Source organism: Ornithorhynchus anatinus, chromosome 5 (assembly GCF_004115215.2).
Source record: "Ornithorhynchus anatinus isolate Pmale09 chromosome 5, mOrnAna1.pri.v4, whole genome shotgun sequence".
Lineage (NCBI taxonomy): Eukaryota > Metazoa > Chordata > Mammalia > Monotremata > Ornithorhynchidae > Ornithorhynchus > Ornithorhynchus anatinus.
The window spans coordinates 71,629,074-71,644,813 of NC_041732.1; the positions used below are offsets into that span (position 1 = coordinate 71,629,074).

Genomic DNA, 15,740 nt, shown 5'->3' on the forward strand with positions numbered 1-15,740 from the left:
GACACATTCCCGTTCCCGGCTGGCAGTCACTGGGTCATGTCTGCTACTCAGTAGGCCCTCTGAACCAGAGATAATGCTGTATCCCCATCTCTCTCTGCGGCTCAAGATCATCCAAATTATTTCTCAGGGACCCCGAACTAGGATGAGTCCCCAATAGTGGGGGCAAGTGGGGATGGTAGGGGGAAGGGGAGGGCAGAAACGCAACCGGTGGGAGTTAAGGTTAAACTATTCAGCTCTATCTGCAAATCTGGCCTGATCCCGCCAGCCGCCCCTCTCTTTTGGTGAAACAAGGTAGCCAGGATAATGGGTTTGCACACCTATCGCTGGAAGGAGAACAGTTCCAGGACAAGGAACTTTACTTTGCTGTTTTGTTGCCTGCTAACTTGTCCCCAAAACGATTTCTCTTGCCCCTAGCGCAATGTTTTCAGTCCATGAACTTATACAGCACGGGCCTTGGAGTCAGAAGGTCATGGGTTTTAATCCCAGATCTGCCACTTGTCTGCTGTGTGACCTTGGGCAAGTCATTTCTCTTCTCTGTGCCTCAGTGACCTCATCTGTAAAATGGGGGTTGAGACTGTGAGCCCCAAATGGGACAGGGACTGTGTCCAACTCGATTTGCTTGTATCCTCATAGTTCAGTGCCTGGCATTAACAAATACCGTCATAGGTTGGGTTACCTCAACTCTGGCAAGCTTTCCAGAGGCTGAATCACCTTTCCAGAGGCTGCATCACCAGAGTTCACAAAGCAGGAGGTGGGTAGGGGTATGAGACCAGCTAACATTGGGGAATTTCTCACACCCTTTGGGGCCTGGATTGGATTCACAGGTCTCAGCCACGGGAAAATTGAAATCATGGATCCTGGAGTGGCTGGGAATTTTAGTTTGGCTTGACGGTGTGGGTCCCTGCAATGGGCTGGGATTGGCTGAAAATCTCCCATGTTCCCAAGGATCAGGAAGCTGATTCACCAGACTCATGTATTTGAGAGCTGAGATCGTGTCTTTTACCTCTATTTCACACTCCTAAGGGCTTAGAATGGTGCTCGGCCCAGAGCTGGTGTTCAAAAAATACCACTGATTGATGCTGGCTACTGAGTGTGGTCATCTGACATCTTGAGTCAGAGAAGCAGTGTGGCTTAGTCGAAAGAGCACGGGCTTGGGAGTCAGAGGTCATGGGTTCTAATCCCAGCTCCACCACTTGTCAGCTGTGTGACTCTGGGCAAGTCACTTAACTTCTTTGTGCCTCAGTTACCTCATCCGTAAAATGGGGATTAAGACCGTGAGCCCCACAATGGACAACCTGATAACCTTGTATTTCCCCCAGCGCTTAGAACAGTGCTCGGCACATAGTAAGCGCTTAACAAATACCATCATTATTATTATTATTATCGAGTCACAAGTCAATAATGCCTCCACCCTCCAACATCAATCTGTGGTCTCAATAATGGAAATTTAAATTCTCGAGTATCTGGTAGAAGCCCGGCCCAGTTCCGTCCAGAGGAGAGCTACTGGTCTATTCTTAATGCCCTTAAAGGGAAAGGGACCAGGCCTCCTGGACAGGCAGCTTTCTCCAGATGAGACGGGCCAGCTGAGGAAGAGTTAATTCCCCAGCAGTCAAAGGTTAAGAGAAGATTAAGCTCTTGCCCATCCGCGGAGGTACAGAGTGCATTCAGAGCACTATAAATCTGCTAGTACAGAAGGCCTTTTTCCTCATTTGTTAGTCAGCGATGTGTGAAAATGTTAATGAAGGGAGCTATAATCTATGGGAATTTCACTATTAAAATTTAGTTCACGTCTGAAGGCTTCTGCTTACATGCAGTCCATTGTACATCAATCCTTCCCGTGTGCTGCTAATAATAGACGTAATTGCTTCACTCTGTCTAGCCACCTTCACCCTGGCAATTCTAAGACTTGCTGGAACTGTTATTGTAGAAATTATTTTCATTCTATTAACTTTGAGTTTTATTATATGTATTCTTAAAAGAAAATAAATGCAGAGAGATTTTAAGTGCCTATCTATACTCCCCTACAAAAGTATTTTTTAAATATAGCGTAATGACAAAAAGCATTGAAGTAAGGTGATATAATGGCTCCTTCCTTTATTGAAAACCCAAATTGGGTTTTCCATTATCAAGTGCATAAAGCAGTTTCGTTCTGGGCATGAAGACATTTTCGCTTCTGTGAATGGATGTACGTTGCTGCTTCCTGCAGAATCTTCTGGGGGTTGGACATCCCGAGAATAGAGGAAGAGACCTCTCCCTGCATAGGGGAGCAGCATTTCTGAGGACCGATAACCTCTCCTCTTTTTCGGGAACCTTCTCAGCGTAACTGCCACGAGAGCTGCTATCCTTCCCTCACCCCTCTATTGGATGCGGTGGGCTTGGCTAAGGACGACTGCTCCTTTCAGTCTCAGTCAATAACAACAACACCTTCCCCATCCCGGAACCCACAACCCTGATGTCATCCACGACGCTTTGCTGTGGCTTGTTGCCGTCCTCATTCAATGCTCACGACCAGTCTTCTGCCGAATCCTGTTGGTGAATCTCTGATCCACCTCTTCCTCCCCACCCGAACTGCCTCGACCCCGGTAGCAGCGCCGGGCTTATCGCAGCTAGGCCTCATTGCCAGCCCCCCACCTCCTGCCTCTTTCCACTCCAATCTAGACTACACGCGGCTGCTCTCATCATCTTCCTGGAACATCATCTGACCCACAATTCTCCTCAAAGTCCTCCGCTGGCTTCCTGTGTCTCTCCTGTGTCATCAAACAAAACTCCTCACGGTTGGTTTCAAGGCTCTCCACCAACTGGCTCCACCTCACCTATCTGCTCTCTTCACCTTCTATTCCCTAACTCCCTGTCTTTGTTCCTCCCTAGCCAATCTTTCAGTAGTACCTTGATCTTAATTCTTCTGCCTCTGTGTCCCCTCAGTCATAGTGCTTTCCCAACTTGGTAATCCCTCCCTCCCCAAATCAGAGAGATCACAGCCCTGCCCACATTCAAATCCCTCCTAAAATCCCAAATAATAATAATAATGATGATGATGATAATAACAATTGAAGTATTTGTTGAGTGCTTACTGTGTTCCAACCACAGTACTAAGTGCTGGGGTAAATATAAAATCATCAGATCGGACACAGCCGCAGTCCCACCCGGGTCTCACAGTCTAAGTAGGAGGAAGAAGAGGTTTTGAATAGCATTTTACGGACGGGAAAGCTGAAGCCCAGAGAAGTTAAGTCATCTGTCCACGGTCACAGAGCAGGCGGGTGGCAGAGCCAGACACTGAACCAAGGTCCTGTCACCCCCAGGCCCATGCGCTTTCTACTAGCCTTCCCCGATCCATCTCCCTACACCCGAGCTGTACAATTCCACTGGCCAACTTTAGCCCTTTTAAATTTATTTATTCTCTCCTCAGCACTCACGTACATATGTGTACTCAATTAGACATTTTGACCAACCTAGTTCATATATATGCCTCTCTCCCATTGGTCCAGCGCTTAGAACAGTGCTTGGCTCATAGTAAGCACTTAACAAATACCATCATTGTTATTGTTGTTGTTGAGTGAAAGTTCCTTGTGGGCAGAAAATGTATCACTTCTTTATTCTTGCCTTCTGAAGTATTTAATACACTGCACCGCACCAAGTGGACACTCAATAAATGAAGTTACTACTACTATTCCAACTGGATCACGTGACTCCCTCAAAGATCCCAAGTGGCACATTAGAGCCTGTTTATTAAAAAGCTATACAAATTATCACAGACCCAAAAGCCTGGAAAGAGACTGGACAGGACATACAAAAGAAACCAAGTGGTGGGTGGGATTTTCAATCAAAATGGAATTCAGAACCCATAGCCCTAAAAATAATAATGTTGGTATTTGTTAAGCACTTACTACGTGCAGAGCACTGTTCCAAGCGCTGGGGTAGCTACAGGGTAATCAGGCTATCCCACATGAGGCTCACAGTCTTAATCTCCATTTTACAGATGAGGTAACTGAGGCACCGAGAAGTCAAGTGACTTGCCCAAAGCCACACAGCTGACAGGTAGCAGAGCCGGGATCAGAACCCATGACCTCTGACTCCTAAGTCCATGCTCTTTCCACTGAGCCACGCTGCTTCTCTAGGTTGTAGCCACGCTCTATCGGTGGTTAGTATGGGGAGGACTGGGGAGATCCCGCAGAGCTGACGGATTTGGGGGGCTCCTCCCCACAGGACTAGTCTGATTTTCACTGACGCTCTCAATATGCTAGGCCAGAAACTATCCTAGGAACTTCTTCGACGACTCTTTTTCCTAAACCAAACACACTTCCGAAAACTGACCAGCCACTCCAAAGGAGGTTCCTGGAGAATCTGTTCCTCCCAACGTGGCGGCACCGCGGTCCTACCATCCACTGGGATAATAATAATAATGTTGGTATTTGTTAAGCGCTTACTATGTGCCGAGCACTGTTCTAAGCACTGGGGTAGACACAGGGGAATCAGGTTGTCCCACGTGGGGCTCACAGTCTTCATCCCCATTTTACAGATGAGGTAACTGAGGCACTGAGAAGTTAAGTGACTTGGCCAAAGTCACACAGCTGACAAATGGCTTGAGTCAAGTGGCGGTTGCACATGGAGAACACAAACCGACATCGCTGGGATCCAAAGACCGTTCTGGAAATTCCCAGAGGACATTGCTTCTCCCCAAACTAGCCAACTTGTTCCAAGTTAGTGGCCTCGTGGAAAAAAAGCACAGAGTCAGAGGACCTGGGTTCTAACCTCGACTCTCCCACTTGTCTGCTGTGTGACCTTGGGCAAATCACTTCACTTCTCTGTGCCTCAGTTCCCTCATCTGTAAAATAGGTTTATCTTCATTCATTTAATTCAATTTAATTTATTGAGCACTTCTCCGTGTAAAGAACTGTACTAAGCACTTAGACTTCCCCCATAGACTGTGAACCCCATGAGGAGAGGGACTGTGTCTGATCTGCTTGTGTTGTACTTGCCCCAGAGCTTAGTCCAATGCTGAAATAGCCCAATTAAGAGCAGGTGCCTGGAAAGAAAGTGACAGATTTTATAGTATTGGTTAAGCCCTTATTATGAACCAGGCACTGTACTAATTACTGGGGTAGATGCAAGATAATCAGGTTGGACACAGTCCACGTCCCACATGGGGCTCACAGTCTTAATCCCCATTTTACAAATGAGATAACTTGGGCACAGTGAAGTTAAGTGAATTGTCCAAGGTCACAAAGCAGACAAGTGGCAGGGCTGGGATCAGAACCCAGGTCCTCTGACTCCCAGGCCAGTGCTCTATCCATTAGCTCACACTGCTTCTCTACTTCCTTCACCGTCACCAGAACGACAGTACCGCCCTGTCGCAGGGCCTGCCGCAGGAATTGCAACGTCAGCTCCAGGCAGTACAACCCACTGACAGAGCTCCTCTTGGGGACGTCCTCCAGTACATCCTAGCCTTCTCTTGGGGCAGGTGGGAGAATTGTGGGAGCGGGAAGGAGGGGAGGAAACGAAGGCCCCCTGCCTCCCCTCCCCCATCTTATCCCCAAATGACACCACCACCGCAGCCTTGTGATTTTTAATTTTCCTCTAATTCCAGGACTGGGGCACTGTTATAAAAATCTCTTTAAGTGTTTTAGGGAGATGGTAATGGTCCCATACTAAAATAATTCAACCAACACTATAATTTTAGTACCACTATCAAAATGAAACAATGCCTGTTTACCATGTTACACCTTTCAAATGACCTTCATTTGAATACAAATTGTGGCTGGAAAGTCTAAAAGCTGCTCTATTCCAGAAGGCTGCAAATTGCATGAGGGTTTGCTCTTCCCCTAGATTTCCCCATCTAACCGCCCAGTTTAAATGGATCTCTTTCTCAGGAGCTGCGGGAGACTCATTGAAAGCCTCGGTGCGGAGCGGAATGGCCGTGGCCAAGCAGAGTACGCCGATGAGCTGGAGAAAGGGGAGCTGCGCCCTCCACGCCAGGCAGCTGAGAGAAAACGTCACCTGAGAAATCCAACTGCGGCTCCAGACGCGCCTGTGGTTGGCGAAATAAGGAAACTCTGTGCAGAGGAACCCCCTGGCAGAAGCTGAGGAGCAAACAACACTCCCCTGGCTGGTGTTTCGATCTCTCTGATTTCAACTCTGCTGTCTGCTTAGGCTAATCCCTCCATGCTAGGATTCCCGGGTTCTAATTCTGGCTCCACTACTTGCCTGTTGTGTGACCTTGGGCCAGTCACTTCACTTTTCGGTGCCTCAGTGTCCTCATCTGTAAAATGGGCATTCAATACCTGTTGGCCCTCTTATTTGGACTGAGAGCTACATGTGGGACAAGAATGACACCTGACCTGATTATCTTGAATCTACCCCAGCAGTTAAAACAATGTTTGACTCATAGTAAGAGCTTAACATATAATAATAATAATAATAGTAATACATGTGTAGGGCTGTACGACATGACGTAGTGGCTTCCAGGAAAACCTCTCTGATTCACTAGTTCCAAATTGCTCCTGCCCTCACCTACCTAATCATTCCTCTCTCTTCCCTCTCCCCTCTTTATATTTACCATTTAGTTTTCAGGAAATGTAAATTACTAGATGCACTGAACTAGCTTAACGTCTCTCTGTTTATCAGGGTGCCAGGAATTCCAACGGCAAATCCTAGTTCAGAAATATGGCAATGCAGGTGCGGGGCTCACGTGTCCTTCCCACCAAGACTTTGGCTGGGTGGCACCAGTTCTGGGAGTCAAGTCTCCCCTGTGGCAACAATCAACCAATCAATTAAAGGTATTTATTGAGCACTTCCTATGTACAGAAAACTGTTCTAAGCCCATGGGAGAGAACAATACGAAAGAATTAGCAGACACATTCCATACCCATAATGAGTTTACAGTCTAGAGGGGAAGAGAGATGAGGCTGACAATACCCCTCACTCTCACCTGGCCTACTTTGTAAATGGGGAAAGTTGTGTCTAATTTAGTAGTAATAACAGTTCTTCTAGGTTTTGCCAACTACCCTGGTCATACCACCCTGGGAGTCACTTGGCCACGCACAAGTCACTTTCTTTTTTTTTTAAATGGTACACGCTAAGTGCTTACTATGTGCCGGGCACTGTACTAAACCCTGGGGTAGGACACTAGAAAATCAGTTTGGACATAATCCATGTCCCACGTGTCCCTCATAGTCTTAACCCCCATTTTTCAGATGAGGTAACGGAGGCACAGAGAAGTGAAGTGACTTGCCCAAGGCCATCCAGTAGACTAGTGTCAGAGCCAGGATTTAGAACCCAGGTCCTTCTGACACCTAGGCCCGTGCTCTATGCACTAAATCGTGCTGCTGCTCATGTCTCTTCGTGTTATCTGTTCATTTACTTGTGCCGATTACTTTTAAATATGTTGTGTACTCTGAAGTACATAATTTTATGTTCGTCTTCAACACTCCAGCACCCTCTCCTCCAAGAAGGCTTCCCTGACTAGACTCTTTCCCCCACCCTAATTCTCCGGCCCTTTAGCAGTGTCTCGGCTCTTGGGTCTCTACCCCCAAAAGACTTAGGTCCTTCCCCGATCCCGGACCCCCACGGCACTTGTGTACAAATTCTTATTCTCAGGTGCTTCCCTAACCCATAATTGATTTTAATGTCCATCCCAGCCATTAGACTGTAAGCTCTTTGAAAAAAGGCATCGGGTCTACCGCCCATACTGTATTCTCCCAAGTGCTTAATACGGTGCTTGGCATAAAGTAAGCACTCAATAGATACCAACTGATCGCTTGATGGATCTTCTTATACGGGCTTGTCCGGGCGACAGACTGCATTTCCGTAGGACAGAGGATGCATCTTATTCATTCATTCAGTCATATTTATTGAGCGCTTACTGTGTGCAGAGCACTGTACTAAGAACTTGAGAGAGTACAGTATAACGATAATCAGACGTATTCCCTGCCCATAACGAGCTTACAATCTAGAGAGGGAGGCAGACATTAATATAAATAAACAAGAGTTATGTCCATAAGTGCTGTGGGCCTGGCAGGTGGCCTGGCGGGGTTGGGGGTGGTGAATAAAGCGGGCAAGTCAGAATGATGCAGAAGTGAGCGGGAGAAGAGAAAGCCTTGTATTTTTTCAGTAATTCCGTGATGTGCTTAGCACAGTGCTCTAGCCAAAGAAGAGGCTCACTAAATACCAATGACAATGATGGTGATGATGATGATGAAGGTGAGTGGTATCCATCATAGAGACAAACACTAGCCTCTAGTCTCAGTGTCAGACGACCTGTGCAAAGCTGCACCAGTTCCACCAGGGAATTCTGTCACCCTGGGGACAACCCCAAGGCACCCAAACCGGGGCCTCAGAGGTCCCCAAAAGCCCCACGGAGATCTGGGTCTGGTTCAGGGGGATCCTAGGAGGGCTTCTCTCTTCCTGGGTGCCCCTTTCCATCACCCACCTAAACCAAGAACAATTGGGCCAGATTCCAGTAATATGCTGAGAGGTGGGGGCCGTGCTCCTCTCTCAGGGTCGCACTTGGAGAGTTTCCAGTACCCTACCAGTCACTACTTTGGGAGGGAGAGTCAAGCAGAGGCATATGCTCTCCATTCCTAGTTTGGTAAGCGGCTAGTGAGTGGAAGGCAGTCTGCTACAAGTCAAAACTCACCTGTCCTGGGCAGCAGCTGCATGGGAGAGAGTCAAGGGTGGAGACACAAGTTTATTACGCGGAAGGAGGTGATGGTAAACCACGTCCATATTTTTACCAAGAAAACTCTACGGATACACTACGAGAACGACTACAGATGGAGGTGGGGCGTTCTGGGAGAGATGTGTCCGTGGCGTCACTATGGGTCAAGATGACTCGACAGCATAAGGCAAGCAGCGTGAAAACAAGGGTGGGTTTGGAGCTTAGGTTGGACAATCCAGAAACAATCACCCAAACTTTCAGTAGAAAAGGGAAGTGAGTCCATAAGCCTGATAGTACATGTCTCAGGGTTCACCCCCCTTCGAGAAGTCCTCCCCCGCCCTCAATATCATCTGGACTGTAAGGTCACTGTGGGCAGGGAACGTGTCTACCAACTCTGTTGTCATTGTACTCTCCCAGGTGCTTAGTACAGTGTTCTGCACACAGCAAGTGCTCAGGAAATAACATGGATGATTCCACAGGTGTAGAAGGACTGACTCTGGGATTGTCCTGCATTTCACTCTCCTGCCCTGCCCTTTCTCCAAGTGGGAGAAAACGCTGCCCTCTGGGATCATAACTCCTGGACAAGCAATTTAGATTGGCTCCTTCAACCTGCTAAAGAAAAATCACATGTCGACAGTCACCAACCTCTCCACTGTGTGCTCATACATTTAGAGTTTACTTTACATTAACCCTCGAGCCCTTAGCTGCTCCAGTTTGTCTACACAGCTGAGAGCTATTGGTTCTGATGTTTTAAAAAATAGATGCAACCACAACCAAAAGAAACTGAAGGGATATTAGGGGAATACACTATTGTGCGGTTTCTTATTGTATAAAATATTGGATTCCCTTTCTCATTTTTCCTTTTTGGTTTCTTCTCTCTTCCTCTGTCTCTTGTGCATCGCTCAGCTGCGGGGGATTATGCTGGGGCCGTGTAAAAGGCAGGGAGCTATTCCAGCACCAACCCAGCAGCTGAATCCCAGATCTCTGCCAGCTTCTCCGGGTATCCGCAACCTCCCTCGGCCGAGGCTTTCTGCTCAATTCATTCCCAATCACTAGACCGCAGTCTTCTCCCTCCAACTCCTGCACCGATCAGGCACACATACTTACACTCTATCCTGCCTGATTACTTCTGCTTCTTTCCTCACCGCTCATCCCAAGAGGACTGTTCCCACTTTCCTCCAGCCCCCGAGAAGATAGACCCTAGCAGGACCATTTGTACAGAACCACCTCTATCACTGTCATTCAACTGAAAAGCAGTGTGGCCCAGTGGAAGGAGCACGGACCTGGGATTCAGAAGACCTCAGTTCTAATTCCAGCTCTGCTAATTACCTAATTACCTGCTAATTACCTGCTGATTGACCTTGGGCAAGTCACTTCACTTCGCCTCAATTACCTTATCTGTAAATTGGGGATTAAGACAGTGACTGGCAAATAGTAAGCGCTTGAGAAATATTATTTAAAAAATAATAATACTGAGAATTCCAGAGATGCCCAAGTCACCTTCTCCTCTGCACACTGTCACGCCACTTTGATAATAGTCCGTCCTTGCTTTTAACAGTCACTTCAGGTTCTCTTGTCCGTCTTCCCAATCTGCCAATCAGTGGTATTTACTGAGCATTTATTGTGTGCAGAGTGCTGCAATAAGAACTTGGAAAAGTACTAAGCACAGGTTTGATATTCAGAGGTTGTGGGCTCTAATCCTGCCTCCACCACCTATCAGCTCTGTGTCTTTGGGCAAGTCACTTCACTTCTCTGTGTCTCGGTTACCTCATCTGGAAAATGGGGATGAAGACTGTGAGCCCCATGTGGGACAAACTGATTACCTTGTATCTACCCCATTGCTTAGAACGGTGCTTGGCATATAGTAAGTGCTTAACAAATACCATCGTTATTAGTACCATACCAGAGTCCATGGTAGACATGATCCCTGCCCAGGAGCTTACAGTGGAGTTGTAGCAGGGGATCAACAACTTAAGGTAGGAGGGGGTTAACCGAATGAGCGCTAAAAGCCGACGGTGAGCATTCCCTTGCAGCTCTCCATTCGGAAGCCACTACTTTAGGGCTCGGACCGATTCTCAGGCTGGGCAGTGGAAAGTGAAAGAGTACAGAGCACCTGATCCGGAGGTGCTGCAGAGCTTAGTCGCTGCCAGCAACTGAGAAGGATCATTCGGTCCTCATCCTCTTCCTCTTTACCCAGTTATTTCACTGCTGGAGTAGAAATGTCTGGAGAGTAGACGCCATGCTTTTGACCTTTATGGTAGTCACCCAAGAGGGGTCTTAGGAGAGAGGCCTGTCTGAATCCATGCCCCTGGGTTTTTCCCCATTGCTAAGTCCAGTGCAGGTAGTTTAATAAACAGCATTCCTACTTCCCTTCCCTAAGGTTGAACTCCAAAGCAAGAGTGCAGGAATTAAGTCCAATCTGGCTTTTCCACCTGACCTTGACCTGGCACCTGCTCTCCCAGACACCTGGAAGAATTCCATCAACATTAGCTCATCTCCGCAGGGGGGCCAGGGGAGAGGTGCTGGGAATGTGGGGTGAGTGAGAAGGGGTCAGGCTGGAACAATTTGGAAATTCTTACTAAATTTACACCCCCATAGGACCCCTATCCCCACTTTTAACCTACCTCATAAGGGTCAGGACAGGGGACATCATCTACACCAAAAAAAGACGCCAAGACAAGCATCCTGTGAGTTGGTAAGAGTAGGGTGGAGTCAGGATTAGAACCCCGGTCCTCTGATTCCCAGGCCTATGCTCCTTCCAATAGGCCATGCTGCTTTCTCAATTCAATACGGTGTGAAGGAACTGGCTAGAAATTGGGGTTTGCACAGTGTAACTCACACTCTCATCCCTGCCGGTTGTGCCCTTGCTAGGGCAAGAAGTCCAGTGAGCACTTATTTAGACAGGGAGCCTAAATGTGGGACGGGGTCTGTGACCATCTTGGATGACCTGTATTTACCACAGAGCCTAGAACAGTGCTTGACATAGAGTAAGCACTTAACAAATATAATAGTAATAACAACAATGTACAGGGGCCACCATTTCCACTCGTGTTTACTCTCTTTGTGTCATTTCTCTCTTCTTATGATGGCATGCTGGAGGGCGAGGGTGAATGCTCGATGGATGAGACAGTGTACCAATTCTAACTCACAACCGGACTACCCTCATAAACTCCCTGAGTCTTAGAGAACTCTCAGACCAAAGCTCCACTCTGCTTCTCTACAAGAATGGTTTATTATTTTTGTCCCTCAGTGTTTCACAGACACGCCATCCAAATGAAATCCATTATCTAATATCCCGGGAGAATTGTCACGGGTGTTTTTATCCGAGCCTCAGATACAAAACTCTCCGATACCAATTCTCCTCTAATGCAATGAAGCCTTCAAAGTTATTAAATGCTTTTTAATAGCAAGGCCAGCCCTTGGATTCAGCCTTCAGATAAAAGCCTGCAGAAGAGGTGCTTTCATGACCAAGTAGCTCTAGAGACAATCGTAAATTTTTTCCATAGTAAAAAAGGAAAAAAAAAACCTCCATCACTGTATTTACAAATTCTCAAAAGATATTAAGTTTTTCAAATCCTATTTTCTGTTTATTTTTAGTTCTGATTAACACTGCAGCAGGGTGACACTGATACAATTGCAGGTTCCATTATTTTCTAAACCTTTTTATAATAGAGTGCTACAAAAGGAAAATTTCACCACTCCAGAAAAGAGGAATATCTATAAATACACCCACTCTCAGACACCTACTGGTAATTACTCATAAAAAGTGAGGAGGATGAAGGAAGAAAAAGACCGATTATGTGCTTTTCTTCCTCGGGAGCTTCTGGTACTGGCTCTATTAATTACTTTCAAGGTTTCTCACCCTCCTTTTTTGTGCTCAGTGTTATTCCCTGGAATGGTAAGTGTCATAGCAGCCCAGTAAGCGAGAGAAAGAGGGAGGGGAGGCAGAGAGACAGAAGATAGAGACAGAGAGGTGGAGAGTGGAGGAAGGGGAACAGAGAGAAAGGTTAGAGGATCCTGGGCAGCTGAGAAGGTCTAAGGATAAACAGGACTTCAAGAAAGCTGGAAAGCATTGTACAGAAAGCACATGCCCTCTGACGCCCTTAGCAAGCCCCTCCAACCAGCTGAAACTTCAAAGCAAAAGTAAAATGAAGAATCAACATGCCTGGTAAAAAGAAAAAAAATCCACCCCAAAAACGGGCAGTCGCTATCAACAGAGGTCATAAAATACTACAGTTGGATGCAATATCAGACATCATCTGGTCCGGCCCTCCGCTCCAAACAAGCAAACGTCTAAACAATCCAGAAAATATGAGTGCATTGGATTTTTCAAGACGGCTACAGATGGAGTTTCTCTGAGTTCTTCTTCAGCTTGCCCCAGCTTTCCATCACCCTGATGGAATCAAAAGTGTTTCATTAGGCTAGGTTTGCTTGTTGCTAGAAAACTTTGCTCTTCTGGGAAGCCCTCCAACACTCTTCCTGACTGTGAGCTACAGATTTGTAATCTCAGAAGCACACCCGCCCTGAATGGGTCCCCTCAGGGGGATCCCTCAATCACTATCAATCAATTGATGGCAATTATTGAGCACTTAATGACTGCTGAGCACTGTAGTAGGTGCTTGGGAGAGAACACTATAACAGATTTGGTAGACATGCTCCCTGCCCACAGGAAGCTCACAATCTAGAGACTGTAGAGATTCTCAGATGGGAGGAGTGTCCCTCACAGCTCTAAGCCTTCTCATCTGTGCTAAAATTCCCACAGGGAGGTGCTCAGATCCAAGCAAACCTGTGGAGGGAGGGAGAGTCCTATGAAACTCCTTCTCACTTTATTTGCCATTTCAACAGGAAGCAAATTGCCAATGGGAGGCACTTAGAGAGGACTGCCCGCTCCACCACTTGTCTGCCGTGTGACTTAGGGCAAGTCACTTTGCTTCTCCGTGCCTCAGTTACCTCCTCTGTAAAACAAAGATTAAGACTGTGAGCTCGATATAGGAGGGGGACTGTGTCCAACCCGACTTGCTTCTACTCCTTAACCCCCTGTGCTTAGTAGAGTGTCTGGCACATAATAAATGCTTAACAAATACCACAATTATTATTATTATTAAGACTTTGAGCCCTATTTGGGACAGGGTCCCTGTCCAAACTGATAACTTTGTAACCACCCCAGTGTTTACAACAGTGCTTAGCACATTGTAAGCATCGAGCAAATATTATTATTGATTAGGAGGCAAGAGAGACACTTTTTATGGTATTTATGAGGTAGAATACCAACTAATCAGTTTGGGGTTTTTTTATGGTATTCGTCAAGCACTTACTTAGTGCCAGACACAGTAGAAGTGCTGGGGTAGTTACAAGCTAATCAGGTAGGACATGGACTGTGGGCACAGGGGGCTCACAGTGTTAATCCCCATTTTACAGATGAGGGATCTGAGACACAAAGAATAATAATCATAACTGTGGCATTTGTTAAGCTTTTACTATGTAAACTGTACTAAGTGCTGTACTAAGCACTGGGGTGGACATGTACTAAGCGATGGGGTGGATATAAGCAAATCAGGTTGGACCCAGTCACTTTCCACGTGGGGCTCACAGTCTCAATCTCCATTTTACAGATGAGTTAACTGAGGCACAGAGAAGTGAAGTAACTTGCCCAAGATCACACAGCAGACAAGTGGTAGAGCGGGAAGTGGAACTCAGGTCTTTCTGACGCCCAGGCCTGTGCTCTATCCACTTGGCCATGCCGCTTCTCTGTGCCAGAAGCTGAAAAAGCCAGGCCAGCTCCTCAGGGACAATTTTGGGATGCGGTTTTCTAGGTTTGTGGTAGGAGGGGGGTGGAGCAAATGAAAACAAGATTGCGTGGACTCCTGTGAGTGGTTGCTCTGCTGCATTATGCATGAGGCCAGCTCACGGGTAAGGAGATCAAACTTCCCCTGCTTTCCATTAGGGGCCGTGCAGCTTTGTGCTAAGCTTGGCAATTTATGGGTGTTATTTAGGTTAATGTATTATTAGTTTGCATATTTATAATACGACGTTGGTTATTAACGGTGATGTAATGCTGAGATGGGGAGGATCAACGAGGCCTCTGGAATGTTTACTTATCTGCATTATTAAGATTAAGAGATGAGTCACTGGGGGATGGCTGCTTACTGGCTGAAAGAAACTTCCAGTCTCCCATCCTGACTGGGGATTATACCTGGATCTGGGCTCCAGAACTGGCTGGCAAATGTGGGCCAGGAAGAAAGTCTGGCCGCTGCTGGATGGACAATTCGTGATGCCTTTGAGCAGGTGTCGCCTTGAAGAACGGTGGAGCCTTGCCCCTCCAAGCAGGCCTTACCCTGAATTCAGGCACTTCAAATTGGCATCTATCTCACCGCCGACCCCTGGCCCACAGTCTTCCTCTGGCCTGGAACTCCCTCCCCCTTCACATCTAACAGACGATCACTCTCCCAACTTTCGAAGTCTTTAAAAAGCACTTCTCCAGAGTCCTTTCCCGATTAAACCCTCATTTCCTCTTCTCTCAAGCCATTCTGTGTCTCCCTTTCACTTGGAATTGCACTCTTTATTCACCCTAGCTTCGGCCACATAGCGTTTACGTAACTTAATTACTCACACCAATGTCTGTCTCCCCCTCTAGACTATATGTTCGTTGGGGGCAGTGAATGTGCTTACCAACTCTAATATATTTCACTCTCCTAACTGCTTAGTATGGTGCTCTGTACACAGTAAGCACTCAATAAATACAATTGATTGATTGATTGATTGATGGCTAAGATGCTTTGGCCACCAAGGATCAAGATTAGCTCCTGAGAGATGGAGTGATGCAGTCCTAGAAGCAGAGGTCACTGTCCATTCCTGAGCCAAAGGTGAACTCCATAGAAGCTCCCAAGTCAATACATTTCAATCGATCAATCATATTTATTGAGTGCTTACTGTGTGCAGAGCACTGTACTAAGCCTTTGAGGAAGTACAACATAACAGAGTTGGTAGACACATTCCCTGCCCTCAATGAACTTATAGTCTAGAGGAGAACCATTTCCTGGAAACCAAACTAAACAGAGAGGCCAACCCCATAAGATCGACGGAGAAA

The 15,740-nt window shown here is 46.8% G+C and overlaps 1 protein-coding gene across 7 annotated transcripts in view; it reads right to left on the reverse strand.

Annotated features, from left to right (window-relative positions):
* The window catches only part of CAMTA1 (calmodulin binding transcription activator 1), a 1,175,303-nt gene that overhangs the window by 969,968 nt on the left and 189,595 nt on the right, over nucleotides 1–15,740 (reverse strand). The window lies entirely within an intron of this gene.